This window comes from Micrasema longulum, unplaced genomic scaffold (genome assembly GCF_059751315.1).
Source record: "Micrasema longulum isolate JH-2025_06_02 unplaced genomic scaffold, ASM5975131v1 h1tg000972l, whole genome shotgun sequence".
Lineage (NCBI taxonomy): Eukaryota > Metazoa > Arthropoda > Insecta > Trichoptera > Brachycentridae > Micrasema > Micrasema longulum.
Window position 1 is genome coordinate 324,587 of NW_028278163.1, and position 16,112 is coordinate 340,698.

A 16,112-nucleotide genomic window follows, 5' to 3' on the forward strand; every position below is an offset into this window, starting at 1 on the left:
GATCTAATCGCTATTGTCTCAAGTTTCTCTCCGTGAGCATTCTCACGAAGACAATGTGGCCGCGAGCGGTGGTGGGGATACTCATTGTTTCGGAGAGTTAGCATGCCGTCTATCTCGGTGATAAAGTCTCGGAACAGTGTTTTATCCTACAAAGTCTTAGGACACAACCATTTATTGTCCACGTGTAAGGCCTTTAAATGTGTGAACTTTGGAACATTATTCATACAGACGAAAATGCTATTTTAATGGAGTTGTTTTTTTTTCAAAGGATTTAGATATAAAATTTATTCTATAAACCATTTTTTTTCAAATCTGGACAAAATGCTTTTTAGATATTTGCTCCCAATACATCAACAATAAAGGTTTCAGCTCTTTAACTTCACTAAAATCAACAAATGGAAGAAATGAAGAAATATGGATGTTCAAACATAGCCAAAATGGTGAATGTTACAGTGTGTAAAGTGGTCACTTAAACCAGCCAATGACAGATCATAAGCCCTGCAAATACCTAGACTTCTATATTTCCTTTTCTAAGGTATTCCCCATTCCGGTTGTAATTTGTTAACATGTATCTACGTTTATTTATTTTTTTGTATTATTATAATTGTTCAAGTTATGTTTAATTTTTTTAAATTAAAAAAACTTTTAACTTATTTTATCCGTATAATAAAAAAAAAAAGTTAAAATTAAACACCCTTAAAGAAAGAAACAAAATAAAATAAAATAATTGTAACTTATGAGTTTAATATTATTATGAAAAAAAGGGAATATTTCAATTAATCTATTCCAAAAGACCCAAACGACATTTTCTTATCATAGTGAAACGACCTTTTCGCAAATAAATTCGTCTTACGTACTCTTTACTTCTTGCCTTATCATTATTTGCCATATCACTACGTTAATCAATAATTTATTAACGAGGGATTAAGTAATAGTCCCGAGAAATCCAGCGAATTGGTTAAGATATACCATCAGTATTTATTCCTCCCTTAGTCCTTTAAATCCTTTTATTTCTTGCGAAGAGAGAATTTCGTAAAAGGCGGATTCTTCTATTGGTAATCTGGCACGTTATCGGCTGATGCCTCTCAGTTCAGAATTACACCCATAATCCTCTAAGACTTACTTTTTAATCTGAGATCACTTCTAACACATTTGCGGAATTGGCTGCTTGTGAAATGGACAAAAAATGCTCAAACAAAAATGAAACCATAGTGAAAACAAAAATTTAATTTTTCATATTCTTCAACGAATCATTCATACGAATTTTAATAAATTCAGCATCATCACCATCATTTCAAGTCCACACCCAAGCTAGAACATGTGGTGCCCACGAAGATCCTCCAAGCATCTCTGTCAGCAGCTGAAACCTTTACTGATGTGGGTGAGACGTGTAAAATGATAATTATCTATTGATAGGCAGAAAAGTTAATGTTACACAGTGTTTAAAATAGCCACTTAAACTAGTCGATGACAGGTCGTGAGCCCTGCCTAGACTTACATACTCCGTTCTCAAAAATGTTTCTCCATCTCTTGCAATAAATTTAAATATTACAAAATACATCACAGGCAATAACAAAATATAATACCTCCCGTCACTTATGAACAGTATTTTGTTTTACAAATTCACAATTTTTAATTGCAAAATGAGTTACGTTTATGAAACAATGCAGCCTTTTTGAGCGAAAAGATGTCATTTTAGATTAAATTGACATTATAAAGTTATTATAGGGTTGGATTGACAAGCGGTTACGTCACGAAATGCCCTCAATGTATGTAACAATACCGCTAATATTTCACACAGTTAATTTACCAAAATTCTCTGTCAGCAGATACAGCTCATTTATCATAGTTACAACTCGTATTTGGTGTAAAAAAAATATTGTTGACATCTACATATAAGCCAATTCATTATTTCATTATTCTATATTCGCACCCTAGTTGTAGCAAAAGGTGTCCACAAAGAGCCTCCAAGCATCTCTGTCAGCTGCCAGCTCCTGTGCATCCTCTCAAATCAAGTTTTCGTCCCGAAGTTCTGACATAAACTGCCGACGAACTGTCAGCAGTGAACGTCCAGAACGTCGAGAACCTGATGCCTTGTAAAGTAGGCAAGCGTGGTTAAGGCTCTAAGGAGGCATCTGCATTATATGGTCCAGCCAACTGTATCCCCTCCGCTCGATGACAGCGGTCACTGGAGTTTGCTGCGTCCGTTCTCTTATTACATCATTACTCACCAAGTCATTACTCACCAAGTCACTAAGTCAAACCACCGCACAACCAAGATTCTTCTGAGATACCTATTCTTAAAAATCAGTATTTTGCTGTTTTTTTCCCTAGTGAGGTGCCACGATTCGCATCCGCAGGGGAGAATAGGTTTTATGCAGGCGTTATATAGACGGAATTCGGTTTTCTATGAGTAAATATCCGATCTCTAGGCAGCCTTCATACTGTTGAATGTGACGCCTGCTATTCCTAGCCGCGCTCTCAGTTCTTTTTTGAATTTGCAATTAATATATTTTTTTTACCCACCGGTTTTAAAGCTACCCAAGTTTTTTTTTTCAAGGTATAATTTATTTGTTAATGAATATCCTGTTTTATTTCAACGGTGTTTATTAAATATTAAATCCTATTTTATTTTATGTAGCTAATATTTAGTAAACACTGGTAAAATAAAACAGGAAAAGATTAATTAATTGAACTTTTTAATACTTTACATTTCAGACGTCCTTCTTGGCGATCATTACTTCCACCGGAATGGGAATGTCAAAAACTTGATTAAAGAAGATCTACAACAATATATGGGCATATTCATGTGAATTAAGTAAATAAACTCTCGTTTACCGAGTTTGAACACTCTGTAAAAAAGTCTTCTCTTTTTTTTTTTTTTAAATGTTTTTGTATAATTACATTAAACTGTATAATAAATTAATTATAGAAATAAAAGACGAGTGATACTTTAATCCACAAATTTGAAATATCCAGTGGCCGGTTTCATCGTTTTTGCAACTTCTTCGAGACTGGTATCCTTAATAAGAAATTTAAGGTATTTATACAAAACAGACGTAAAGACAGAGAATTCTAAATTGTATGAGAGTTAATTAAATAAAATAATTTTTGTCCTAAGGATCATTAACAAAATGTTTCAGATTTATTAATAAGTTGAGATAATGATATTTATAATATGTTTAAGTTTAGTATTGTATATGGTATATGCTCAAAATTAATTGATTAAAAAATAAACCCGGCGTAGGATAACCAAATAAACAGGTAACACGCGTGTATTCCGAATTACTATACCCATTGTAATAATTTAACTAATTTTACTTTTACCGTTTGTTTTTCAGAAACCATAACTGACAGAAATGAAACTCACAAAGAATGGGACAATTAAAACTAATATATATACAATACCCTAACTAATTTTATTAAATTTACTCTCATATAATTTTAAATTCTCTATCCTTACCTCTGTTTTGTATAAATTCATTGAATTTCTCAATATAGATACCAGTCTTGAAAATATCGCGAAAACAAAAAAACTGTTCACTGGATACTCCAAATTTGTGGATTAAATATCACTCGTTTTTTATTTCTATCATAAATTACAATGAACTTCCATTAAGAATTTTCACTTAAAAAAATAAATCTTTACCACAAAGATTATTACAATCATCACCCTTTCCGCGTCCAGTGATCCATAGTGTACTGCATTGGTTAACCAAATGCAGCATAGTTTGATCATCAAGGTGATCAGTCTTACGCTTCAGGTGCCAGTCCTGGAACAAAGAAATACTGCAGTTACAAAAATCAATATTTCTTGTCTGCCTTGCTAGTAATTGAACATGGGACCTCAAGAAACGTAAGCGAACGCATCAACCACTGCAAAACGAGGCGGGTTTCCCCACTGATTTCCTTATTTAGGGTTTTGGTTTTATTTTACACCGAACTGTATTCTTCATCAGCCTGGACCCATAAAATAACTGAAATTATCAGAATAAAAAATGTAGCAAAAGCAATCAAATCAGTAATTTCAAATATATGGATTTAAGAATCACTCGTCTTTTTTTCTGTAATAAATTAGTTAAAATATTTGGCCACAAAGTGAAGCTTTTAATACAAAAAAAACATTAATTTTTAATTAAGGACTTGAATGGTTTGATTAAATTGCAATATGAATGTGTTTGTATGAATATGAATAAAATCAAATAAAAATTAAAAAAACGATTAAAAAACATATATTTCATACATAAGTATTTATTTGCTTGGCAATACCGGAATTTTACCAAAAATTATTATTCGCAACCTAACGGATTATTGGTACCAAACTAAATATTTTATGAGTGCCCGTTTTTTTAAAAGCATTTTCATTCACAGAGGTAGGAATTATGTAAATGAACTCCGTTTGATGGTCAAAAGAGAATCATGTGAAGCCATTTATTAAGGATTTGTGGGTTGTGGCACTTTTTAGCTTACCGGAGAATAAGGACGTGAGAAATAAAAATATACACGGCATGGTTTTGTGGCCAACCTTTGCATCCCCTGCAGGCTGCAGGTAGTCAAACAAAACCTTTTTAAGTGGTTCTTTCTAGGTTATATTAACTGCGAGACAGGAGTACGAAACTTTGTTAGTATTTAAGCATTATTTTGTACGAACGCCAAAGTTTCGATTGTATTTTTTCACAAAAATCAAACAACGTGAGTACAATTTTTTTTAGTTACCCTTTTTGCACCTAATGATATATGCTAATGTATCATTAGGTGCAAAAAGGACTAAAAGAACAGGAACTCGAGATAATACTGATCTTTTATTTCACGATTTATTAATCACCAGCTTTCATTTTGAAATATCATAACAATTATCTTTTTTTTTTTTATATTGGAGCAAAAATAATTTATTTTGCATTGAGCTGTTTGTTGTACGCTGATGATAGCAAGCAGCAAGGAGGATTTGCAACAAATAGTCTCTAGAATGTAATGTATACCTGGTGAGCGAATTGGTGATAAAAAAAGAAAGTTAAAAGTGATGGTATTGAAAGAAAAACAGAGGTTACTGATTTCATAATAAATGTTAGCTACATGTGTCTTGAGAAAATTTAAGATTTCATGTATTTGGGAAGCATGCTTTCAACGAATGAAAAAATAGAAAAAGATGTTGAAAGAAGAGTGAATGCGGACAACAAAATGAACGGCGCACTAAGCACAGTAATTGCTAATAGATATATGTCAATCGAAGCTAAATTGGCGGGGCACAACGGAGTTTTAGTCCACTTTGATATGAAAGGATGAAAACAGAGTAAACGTGGTCAAAATGCGATCTCTTAGATGAATGATTAGAAAATCAGTGTATGACAGGGTTATAAATAATGAAATTAGGCGAGAATGCAAATTTGAGTTGGGTATAAGTGCTAAAATTAAGAAAAAGTCACTAAGATGGTTTCCTAATGTAGAACAAATGAATGACAAAAGAATTGTAAAACTTGTATGAATGGCAAGAATGAACGGTTACGTGGGACGAGGATGACCAAAAACTACGTAGCAAATAAGATAAACCAAAATTTTATGTCTGGTCATATCAAAAGTTGGCAGAACCGAAGGGCAAGTATCAATGTGGAAGAGGCTAAGAATATATGCCAGGATAGACGTGTGTGGCGGTCCATTCTGTCTGCCTACCCTTACGTAGAAATGGTGTGATAATAGTAGTAGAAGCTCAGGTCCTCAGAGTGGCAGTCAAAAGTTCAAAACAATAGACCGAGAGAGAATATTTTTTATGTAAATGCATCCGTGGTATATTGTAATTATTAAATCCTCTTATATTTTACAAATAATGGATGCCTGTTGCCAAGAGTCAATCTATTTTTTCTTATTACGAAAGGTATTCAAATATTGTTAATTTGTTGGTTTTCTCTTTGTTTAGTTGAATTAAAAATACAGTTGTGTGTGTGAAACCTTGGACGAGTGTTTTCAATAACAAAACAAAGCCCTGTAAATGCCTTGACTTCTATATTCCCTTCTCAAAAGTGTTTTCTCTCTATGTTGCAACAAATTGAAAATAATAAATTGATTCAATTTAAGTAGGCTCAAATCATCAACTGTTTTTTTTATTATTTAAATAATATAATAGTGTTCTACAAAATAAACTGCAAGTCAAAAAATATACCACAAATATGATATAGAATCAGAAACATCATGATAATTGAACGTTGTAATACAGAAAGCAGCCAGCCATGGAAAAGTGAAACTGAGATAATAGCACATTTGTGAAAAAAATGAATAATCAAATCTACAAACAAGAATCCAATTACGTATTTACGAGTTTTAATAATTTTTTTTAAGTACCTTAAGATTTTTCTAGTGCTGTGGGTGGTTTCTGCAAATTGAGAAATGCCGTTTTTGTGATCGGCACTACTTTCAAAAGGTGATTACTACAGTTTTTTGTATGAAAGTGGTCTGGTTGTTTTTAGTAGAACAAAGAATTGACTTTACTGCACCCGATAACACAAATATCTATTTTTTTTCAAAATTGTGGACTGGCTGCTTTCTGCGAGAAAAAAGGCAGGTCATGAATTCAAAAAATCATCAAGGAGTTTCCCACTCAAATTTCTAGCACAATAATAACAATTAATCTCGTAACAAAGAAAATGAATGAAAAAACAATTAAAACTGCACATAAAATATAAGATACGATACAGGAAAAAATTAAGAAAAAAAAATGTTGCGAATAACTTCAATGACTAATATTTTCATAATGATATATATTTAGAAGTAAACTGCGGGGGGCTAGAAAATATTTGGGAAAGGAAGAACAATTTATTATCGTCATTATTATACCCAGCCCTATATTAGTAAAATTACCTTTCAATATGGCGACCCCCTTTTTGTTTCCATAATTAATGGCTTCAAATAATAGACAACAATATTACTATTAAATCAATAAATTCAGAATACCTACACAATATTCAACGAAATCGGTGGACAGTATAATCAATACCAAAGTTAAGATATTTTTGCAAAAATAACGAAAAAAATATAAGGGAAACAATTCATAAGGGTTTACGAAATATTGCAGAGTAAATAAAATCATTTTTCCTACTTATTTGGAGCAGAAAATAGATAACATTTTTATAGAAAAAATAAATATTTGCGTTCTTATGATTATTTTGACCAAATATTTTGTAGGCCTCGTGTTGTAATTGTCGGCGCGTTAGCCTGCCATGCAAGAGGTCTCAGGTTCGATTCTCGACATGGTTGATACGAAATATTTATTTAAAGAAGGTGTTTTCATACTAGAATATTTTATATGTCTCTGGACTGGTACCTGAAGCGTAAGACTGATCGTCTTACTTTCATGTAATATAAACGATAAAAATACGCTGCGATTGGCGTACCAATTCAGTGCCCTATGGACCATTAGGTGTAGAAAGGGAATGATGATGATGATGTTTTTATGATTTACCCAAATTTTTAATTTTGAGAGCTATTTTCAACGAGTTGTAAATAACTCACTATTAGAAAATGGTATTCAAGTTTGGGTAGAGCAGGATTCGAACCAAAGACCTTTAATCCGAGAGTCCGAGACACTAGTCACTGGACCACAACCCGATTCAAAATTGATCGTTTATCATGATTGTAAATTTATCATTTTGTTTTGCGTTAGCCACGCCCGTAATACATCATGATTCGGTAAGGTTTCGACCTTTGTTTGTGCCCGTTTAAACTTAAATAGAACGTCATCACACATCTGGACGTCACAATTGTCAAGATCAAACAGGGCGTATTTTTTAACAATTAATTTGGAAAAATGCGAATGATATATTTTTTTCAAAATATTCATAATAATTTTGAAAATACAATTATTTTTTTTCCAAATTGGTATTCGTACTATGTGGTACCTATTTTCCTATTGTTAATTTGACACTTATATTTTTTGTTGCATCACGACAGGTCAGAAAGCTCAATTCTTGCAATGAATTACATCACAGAACACCAAGGCTCGAGAAAAATCAACTTTTATTTTTGTGTTCTCACCAGGATCAAACCCGGAATCTACCGTGCGTGAGTCACATCGCGAAGGCTGCCTTTTGTATTATGACGCGTGACACTACGCGTGCGTTTATAATGATTTTCTTTATTATGGCAGATTGGCACAGTGACTGCATTCCGATTTTTATTAAATTTCATAATTAACTAAAAACATAGTTTTTCTTGACACGGTACAAATTACTAGTACATAAACACATTCATTTCTCTATAAAACACACAGTTTTCCCTGAAGATGGCTCCTGCAATGGTAGCCGAAACGTCGGATCAAATCCAACATACACGGTATCACCCAAAAAAGATACATAATATTGATAACAGTGACCGTGAAAACCTTCACACCTATTCAAATAAATTCCTCTCCCTTGGGAAAATCTTGCCCTGAACTCCTCTCTTGAATATTACAGATTCGATAAGTGATATTTTTTCTACATGCTAGTACGAGACGAAAACCTATTACTGTATTTTTATTATTTTTTGTAAATATATTTGTAGTTTTGTACAAAGACTAAACTTTGTTTTTGAAAGCCTGTATTTATTTTTGTTTTTTAGCAAAGCATAATAATAAATACGGGAAGCGACCATATGAAATTTTATGGGAAAGGCAATCCGGAAGCACAATGTTTTCATGTCTTGAAAGCTCGCCAGAAATTTCTACTAAGCTTCTTTTTTCCAGCATGGCCAGCCACAGCGTTGGGCTAACATTGTTAGTGTACCGTGAAAACATATTGATTGCTGAGGACGCTAGAAACGGGTACCTTTGAAAGGAAAACCTTGTCACCTCTTACTCAATGGTTGTGATATGGGTACGGTGGTAGCTTTTTAAGTGTTGTTTACTCTGTGAGCAAGCTGTATTTTATAAACATTCCATAGAAAAAATATTTAACCCCTTTTGGCGCTAAATTTCCTTAAAAAAATATCAAGCGAATACGCGGCGCTGTGTTGTAAGCGAAGTCCATCATAACAAAAACGTAAATCTCCATTTCTTCAACAATTTTGGTAAACATTTGGAAGTATTTGAAGGATTCCATATTTCTAGTTATTCATAGTAAAAAAAAATGTCTTTGTTTTATTGTACCCAAAATGCGAAATCTCGTATCAAAAAAATAAATATTTTATGTGACATCATTATATTCATCATCATCAATCTCTTTCCGCAAAATATGGAGCATCGGGCACTGCATCAGTACACCAACCTTAGAGTATCTTGATCATTTTTGTCATATGAAGGTAAGATGAGTCTTAGACTTCAGGTGCCAGTCCAGTCTAGGGACTATGACATATTCCTGTATTTTCAATTTCAAAATAAATATTTCATGTTAACTATGCCGGAAATCGAATCTGATACCTCTTGCATGGTAGGCAGACGCGCTGACTATTATTAGACCACAAGGCCGACAAATTATGTAACTAAATGAACTTTTTGTTCACGGTGAAAGTTCGATGTTCAAAAAATATATTAAAATAACTCAAAATCTAAAAAAGGGTAGTATTAGTAACTCCGTATCCAGGCGGAGGAAAAATGCAGTTTTGAGTGTGAAATAGAACCAATATCCTGAATGGTGTTTTTGATTCGATGACTACTCTCATGGTTATCCTTATAAAGGGAATCGAGTTAAGATAGGTTCGCTTTGTAGCGTAGTGGGTTAACGCATTCGCCAACCACTTTTAAGATCAAAGTTCAATTCCTAGGAAGAACGAAATGAAATATTAATTTAAAATGTCGTTTTACACTACACCATTACGTTGCTATTGAACTGGAATTTAAAGCTTAAGACTGATCATCCTGCCGTCCTGAAACAGAAAATTGAGTGAAACTGCATTTACACTACAGATAGAGTACGAGGTGTAAATAAGGGTTAAATGATGATGATTATGAAATAAATAATAAATAATAAGGGGTCTTCGTATTGGTCAACATACGTTACATTTGATGTACCTATACAGTGGCCTGTGTACTAAAAGTTGCAAGGAACATGATAATCATAACGATATTCAGTATAAAAGTAAAATTTATCTCGAAAGCTCGATCTCTTAATTTATTACGAGTTCCTGGGCCACGATTACAAACGCTTCAACGTTACATATCGAGACGGTGTAAAGTAAAATCGATATTTTTGTACGAAAAGGTGTATATTTGTATAAAAAAATATATTATCTTCGTCGGTAATCAGTAATAAAACATGTTTGAAAAAAAATCTATGCGTATAACATTTTTCATACAGATAACTGATTTTTAATTTGTAGATAAAATTGAAGATAACTGTTTACTTCCTATTGTAATTTGTGCTTTGGTATCTGCAGTGTTGATTTTTTTACCGACTAAAATGAAATATTACTTTATTTTGTAATACAAGTTGCTTGCGCTTATTTAAATACGTTTTTTTTTGTTGAATTTTTCTACAATTACTATCTTTCCGATAATCAAATTTTATTTCAGGGTTCAAAATATACAAAACAAGCCAATAAAATCTTTAAAATGTTAGTTCACTTCACTTGCATTGGGTTTATATTTTACATTGTACAGATGAAATTTTTTTGCAGTACACCGACCGAGAGCTTTCAATTCAACTGCGGTCGAATTTTCAATAAACTTGGTTCTACAATCATACAGACTCATCGGAGATCCATGCATCTTTCATGATACTGTAATTTGCAACCCCGTTCTCCACGTACTCGTGTCGCAATAGGGAAAATCCTTTAGGTGCCCTGTGCTGTAATAACTTTACACCTTAGAGGGAGGTTCTGATGTCTTGCAGGAAACCCGCTGGCACAGAGCGGGTTTAAACTGTGCAAATCGGTTATAAGCTTAGACCTTACCCTGTCTGCGCAAAGTGTTAAAGCACTACAATTGATTATTAATAATATAAACGTTTAAACAATTATAGTAAAATAAAGAAAAAAACTTTGTTTTTAACCACTAATTTATTATCAATTATTTTTCCACCGACCGGTTTCAAAGCAAACAAGCTTCTTCGTCAAGGTTTACGACACTAATGAATTCTTTCCAGTTTTAATCGTGTTTACTAAATACTACAAGTGGAGCCAATAAATCGAGTGGTAATTTTATATGATTATTTTTAAAGCAGGGAGGGACTAAAATAAATATTGTTTATTTGGTTATTAATTAGTTTTTTCTTATTATGAATAGCTTTTTTAATTTTTAAGATTTTTAACTGACTTGTCTTACTATAGTATTTTATTTTCAACGTGATGTACTTTTAATCCAGTGTCTTTATTGAAGTTATGATTATTTTCTATCAGATGGTTTACGAATTCAAAAAAATTATTTTTATTTAAGCATCTTAAGTGTTCTTTTGCTATTTTATTAAAGTTTCTTTTAGTTTTTCTAATGTGTATTGAATCCCAATCATTACAATTCAATTGGTTTATCACAGATTTATTATATTTATGGAATTTGTTTTTGTGATTTTTAAACAATGTTCCTATATTTTTAGTTGTATAGAATGCAGGTTCAATATTTGATGGTAGGTAATTAGATAATTATTTGGAAAAAATGTCATTTATACAAAGAATCCGCCTCTATTGTTTAGGTGGGTTTGCTTTATTTACTGTGAGAGTAACGTAAACCTTGACGAAGAACCTTGTTTGCTTTGAAACCGGTTGGTAAAGTTAAAAAAGGAAAATAAATTAGTGGTTAAAAACAAATTTGTTTTATTATTGTTTTTATTTTTATAAGTTTTCTTTAATATTTTTATCAAAAGCCTATAAATACCGAAAACACCAATTATGTGTGTTTTTACTTCAAAAGATACATTTGAAACTATTTTACAACTTTGAACCGCTCTCCTTGACAAAATTCAACATGTTTGAATATAAATCAATCCATTTTATATAGCAAATAATTTAAATTTCTTAATTTCTAAATTTTTACGTCATAAACAAACTAACACAGAGTAATTTAATCTTCAATATATTCTATCGATAAGGTTTAAAGTAAAATTAAATTTAACATACATTAAAGTGTCTTCACCGGTAACTAACCTAAAAACGTTTGAAAATGTTTAACATGACAGCGAGGGAGACAGCAATCAAAAGTAGCGATTATTTGTTTGTTTTTTCTTTAAACGAAGTTACTAAAAAACATTATTAATAATAAAATGGAATGGTAAGCTGCGCATAATCGCTTATATGAACGATTCACCCCTACTTTACCATCACCACAGGTACTATCGGGTACGAATAGAAATATAATGAAGATATTCTAATTTTTACAAAACATAAATACAAATTTAGATTTTAAAAGTACGAAAATATGATAAAAGTGTATTCGCGGTGTTCAAAATAGTTCTTTAGCATATTTTGATCATATATGCAAATCCAGTTGCAAGTTGCTCAAAGGAATCTTCCACTAGATAATACACTGAGAACAAATACAACGCTTAACTTCAGTTTCAATAAATAGAAACTGCAAAGGAATATGGCCACGTCCCACGAACTGGCTGGCGTTAGTGTGCAAAAGTTGGCCAAAAATTTCGCTACGTGTTCGGCAAGTTATGTGAACATTTAATTGGGAGAGACTTATATGAGCGGCCGAAAACTTCCGCAAAGAACGCTTGAACAGTAATTTGTCGAAAAGTTTTTCGCAAAAGAGAAGTGAGAAATTGTATTTGAGTTATGGTGCTTGGTCCGTAGACCACATATGGATTAGATAAAAATCCACTAGAATACAAAAACATAATGGCCTATTTCTCAAAGGTCGTCCACATGACATCGACACGGTAAAATTAGGTTGGATCGATTTTTATCAACGGTTCAAAAATCCTCTTGCAAAAAAATGTTTTATATAAATAATCACATCAGAGGCAAATTCATAATGTAACACATAATATGAACTATTTTATTTTAAGGTATAATTCAAATCAACAATTTAGTCAAAATAAAATATAAAAAAACAACAACAAAGTAAAAAGGGAAAAAAAACATCTGTAAATTTAAAAAAACGGTTTAAAAAAAATAATAATTCATTCACTATTTAACACATGAATAACATATTTTACTTCCAGGAGTTATAAAAAAAACTGATTTGAGACGGTACATAAAAAAATAACAATACATTTATCAGTTATTACAATCCAAAATAGTCAGAAAACATAAAATCAGAAACATAAAACAAAGTATGATACATTATTGATAGAGTTTTTTTTATTTTATTGGATCAGGAACGGCCAATATTTTCCAGAGACTTTTTGCCGGCCTTCGTTAATATGAGAAAATTTTATGTTCGAAATATAAATATAAGTTAATAAAAATAAGAATGATTTAATATCAAAATTAAGCGGTTAGTATTCAACTAAGTAATAATAAAAATTAAATAATTCAATAACACAAATAAAAATAAATATTATTGTTTGCAACAGTTTACAACACTTGGTTATATTTGATTTCACTCTGTATACCTACGTTATTATTTATAATTTATCCCTTCTTCTTCTTCGACGGCGCTACAGCCCAACTTGAGCCTTGGCCTCTTTCAACTTTTGCCCCCTCTTGGTGAGAAGACCGTAGTTTGACGTTTGCAAAAAAAATGCCATATTTGAAAAAATATTTATTTTATGTTTTGGAATCTACTTAAATTTAATATTTGAATAGTAAAAATTTTTAGTTTTAGAATTTAATCACAAACAAGAACCTAGGTACCTACTTATCAATAAAAAGTAATTTTCCAAGGCAAGCCAACGTTCGGGCAGGACAACGTCTGTCGGGTCAGCTAGTATTTTATAAAAACATCGGTCAGTCCACTACCTATTTACCTACATACACGCCTAGTTATTTTATTTTAAAACTTAACGTAGGAACAATCATGTTTTAATACCGGTGGGCATCTTTATATATATAAATCTTCTGTACGTGTGATGTCACTGAACTCCTCCTTAACGACTAATCCAATTTATGTGCGGTTTTCAGCGCAATGAAGATCTTTGGGCTGCGTATGATCATAGATATTACAATTTTCAATCGAATCTGTAAAAAAAAGTTAGAAACATAAATCTTTTTTTCATAGTCCTATTAGGGTTGCATTTGACGAGAATGCACATACAAAAAAATGGAAGGATATTTTCTTTTGTGTTGAAAAAAAGTTAGTTTTTGAATTATTATTTTTTTTTTTTTAAAGAAATATTTGCGTTCTTTTCTTACTCAAATATTTCATTTTGAGGGCCATTTTCAACGAGTTGTAAATAACTTACTATTAGAAAATGGAATCAAGTTGGGGTAGAGTGGGATTCAAACCACAGACCTTTAGCCCGTGTGTCCGAGACACTAACTATATGACCACAACCCGTTTATAAATTATCTCAATCAGATTATTTTCTAACATTCTTTATAATTTTTCCCCATTCATTTCTTTTTACTGGATTTTTGGTAAAACAAAAAAATATTAACTGACATTTGAAACATTTTTGAAAATCGCATTCATGAATAAAGTGCACCCCCGTTGCTGAGAAGAACCGAGTTTGACATTTGCAAAAAAAAATATTTATTTGAAAATGAATTATTTTATAATTTGGAATTCAATCGTAAACAAGTACCTAAGTACCTACGAATAATTTTTAGTTTTTGAATTCAATCATAAACAAGTACCTAGGTACCTACTCATTTTTTTTTTTTTTTAATCAAAGCTTATAGCAGGCAATGTAACATTTGGACAGGACAACATCTGTTGGGTCTGCTAGTATTAAATATATTTAGAGATTTTCCACGAAATTAATATTTGGTATATTATTGTTTTTTCTTTATGTTTTTTTACTTCCTTTTTGAATTTTGAGTATGTATACCAGGGACTTTAGGTTATTATTAAAACTTTCACATTAATACCTACTTGTCAAACCAAACATTTCAAATATGAAAACCGTCCATTAAAGCATTCAAACCCTCTATTTTCTCGTACACTTTACTTCAAAGAGAAATTCACTTACAGTTTTCAGGGCGCCGGAGTACAGTTTCTAAGGAAACATAATTCACTTAGCCGAACACAGTAGTATTTAGCTTGGGTAAGTGTAGTGTGAGATTCGCGACAGCTTATTGACAGTAATTAGATCTTGTGCTTTTCTTTAAGAAAATAAATGCATTAGAAAAATAATGTTGGTAGTTTCCTTTAGTGTACTTATTTAATAATAAAACCATAAGGAATTCTAAAGGCAACGATAACATGAGATTTCTCACGGAATGCTTAAATTGATAATTCATTTAATTTGTTCATACGTAAATACGTGATTTTATGAAACCTGCAGTATATATTAACTATTTTGTGGCTGTGGTGTAATACGAGTCTACATAGGATACAAGACTTGATATATCTCTCTTATTTATTTAAATTATGGAGTTCACATCGGATTTGGAAAGCAAATGTGTTTTTACAAGGCTGGATTTTAATACAAAAAACATTTATCCTTACTATGTGAAGAATACGAACGAAAGTAATGCCAATACAACAATTAGTCTGTTTTACTGTTTGATAAAAGCCACGATAATATAACTTATAACAAGGAAGATAGGGACGCTATTCTGATGTAGGTTTTCTTGTGAAAGATACAAAAACAAAAAAAGAAATTCGTTAAATCAGGCAGTTATTAGTAGTAAGCGGGAGTGCACGCTAGTTATATGACTGGAATATTTATGATTTCAAATTTATTTCGCCATAAAAGGTCTACGTATTTCATAATTTTTATAAATTATGGAAAAGTAAAACTAATTATTAAATAGTATAAAAAAACTAAATGTTTTTTTTTAATGTCTGAACTTCAGAATATTCTGTCATTTTCTTGAGGTAACACTATGTATGTACGATTACATCACCACTTTTAAAGTATTTTATGGCACAGCCTTTTAAGATTTAATAAAAAAAAAAATTAAGTAAAAATATAAAACTGAGAAAGTTATCATTAACGTCATTTTATTAATTGAATTCGATTCCATTAAACGAGGATATTTTGGGATCTCCGCTGAAAATTATTTACAAAAACAGCAAAGCGGATTTTTTATTCAAATAATTGTGGTTTTGGGTCTTCCAGTCCAAAAGTTTGTTATATTTTACACGCAATTTTTAAGGCTTAAAT

At 31.5% G+C, this 16,112-nt stretch overlaps 1 long non-coding RNA gene across 1 annotated transcript; it reads right to left on the minus strand.

The window, feature by feature from the left end:
- Nucleotides 1-1,280: 1,280 nt before the first annotated feature.
- On the minus strand, nucleotides 1,281-13,569 carry LOC148277827 (uncharacterized). Its single transcript, XR_015823356.1, has 3 exons — nucleotides 13,459-13,569; nucleotides 3,650-3,773; nucleotides 1,281-1,360 (listed from the first exon to the last, which is right to left on the minus strand). It is a non-coding gene; the product is annotated as an uncharacterized LOC148277827 (long non-coding RNA).
- Nucleotides 13,570-16,112: the final 2,543 nt, after the last annotated feature.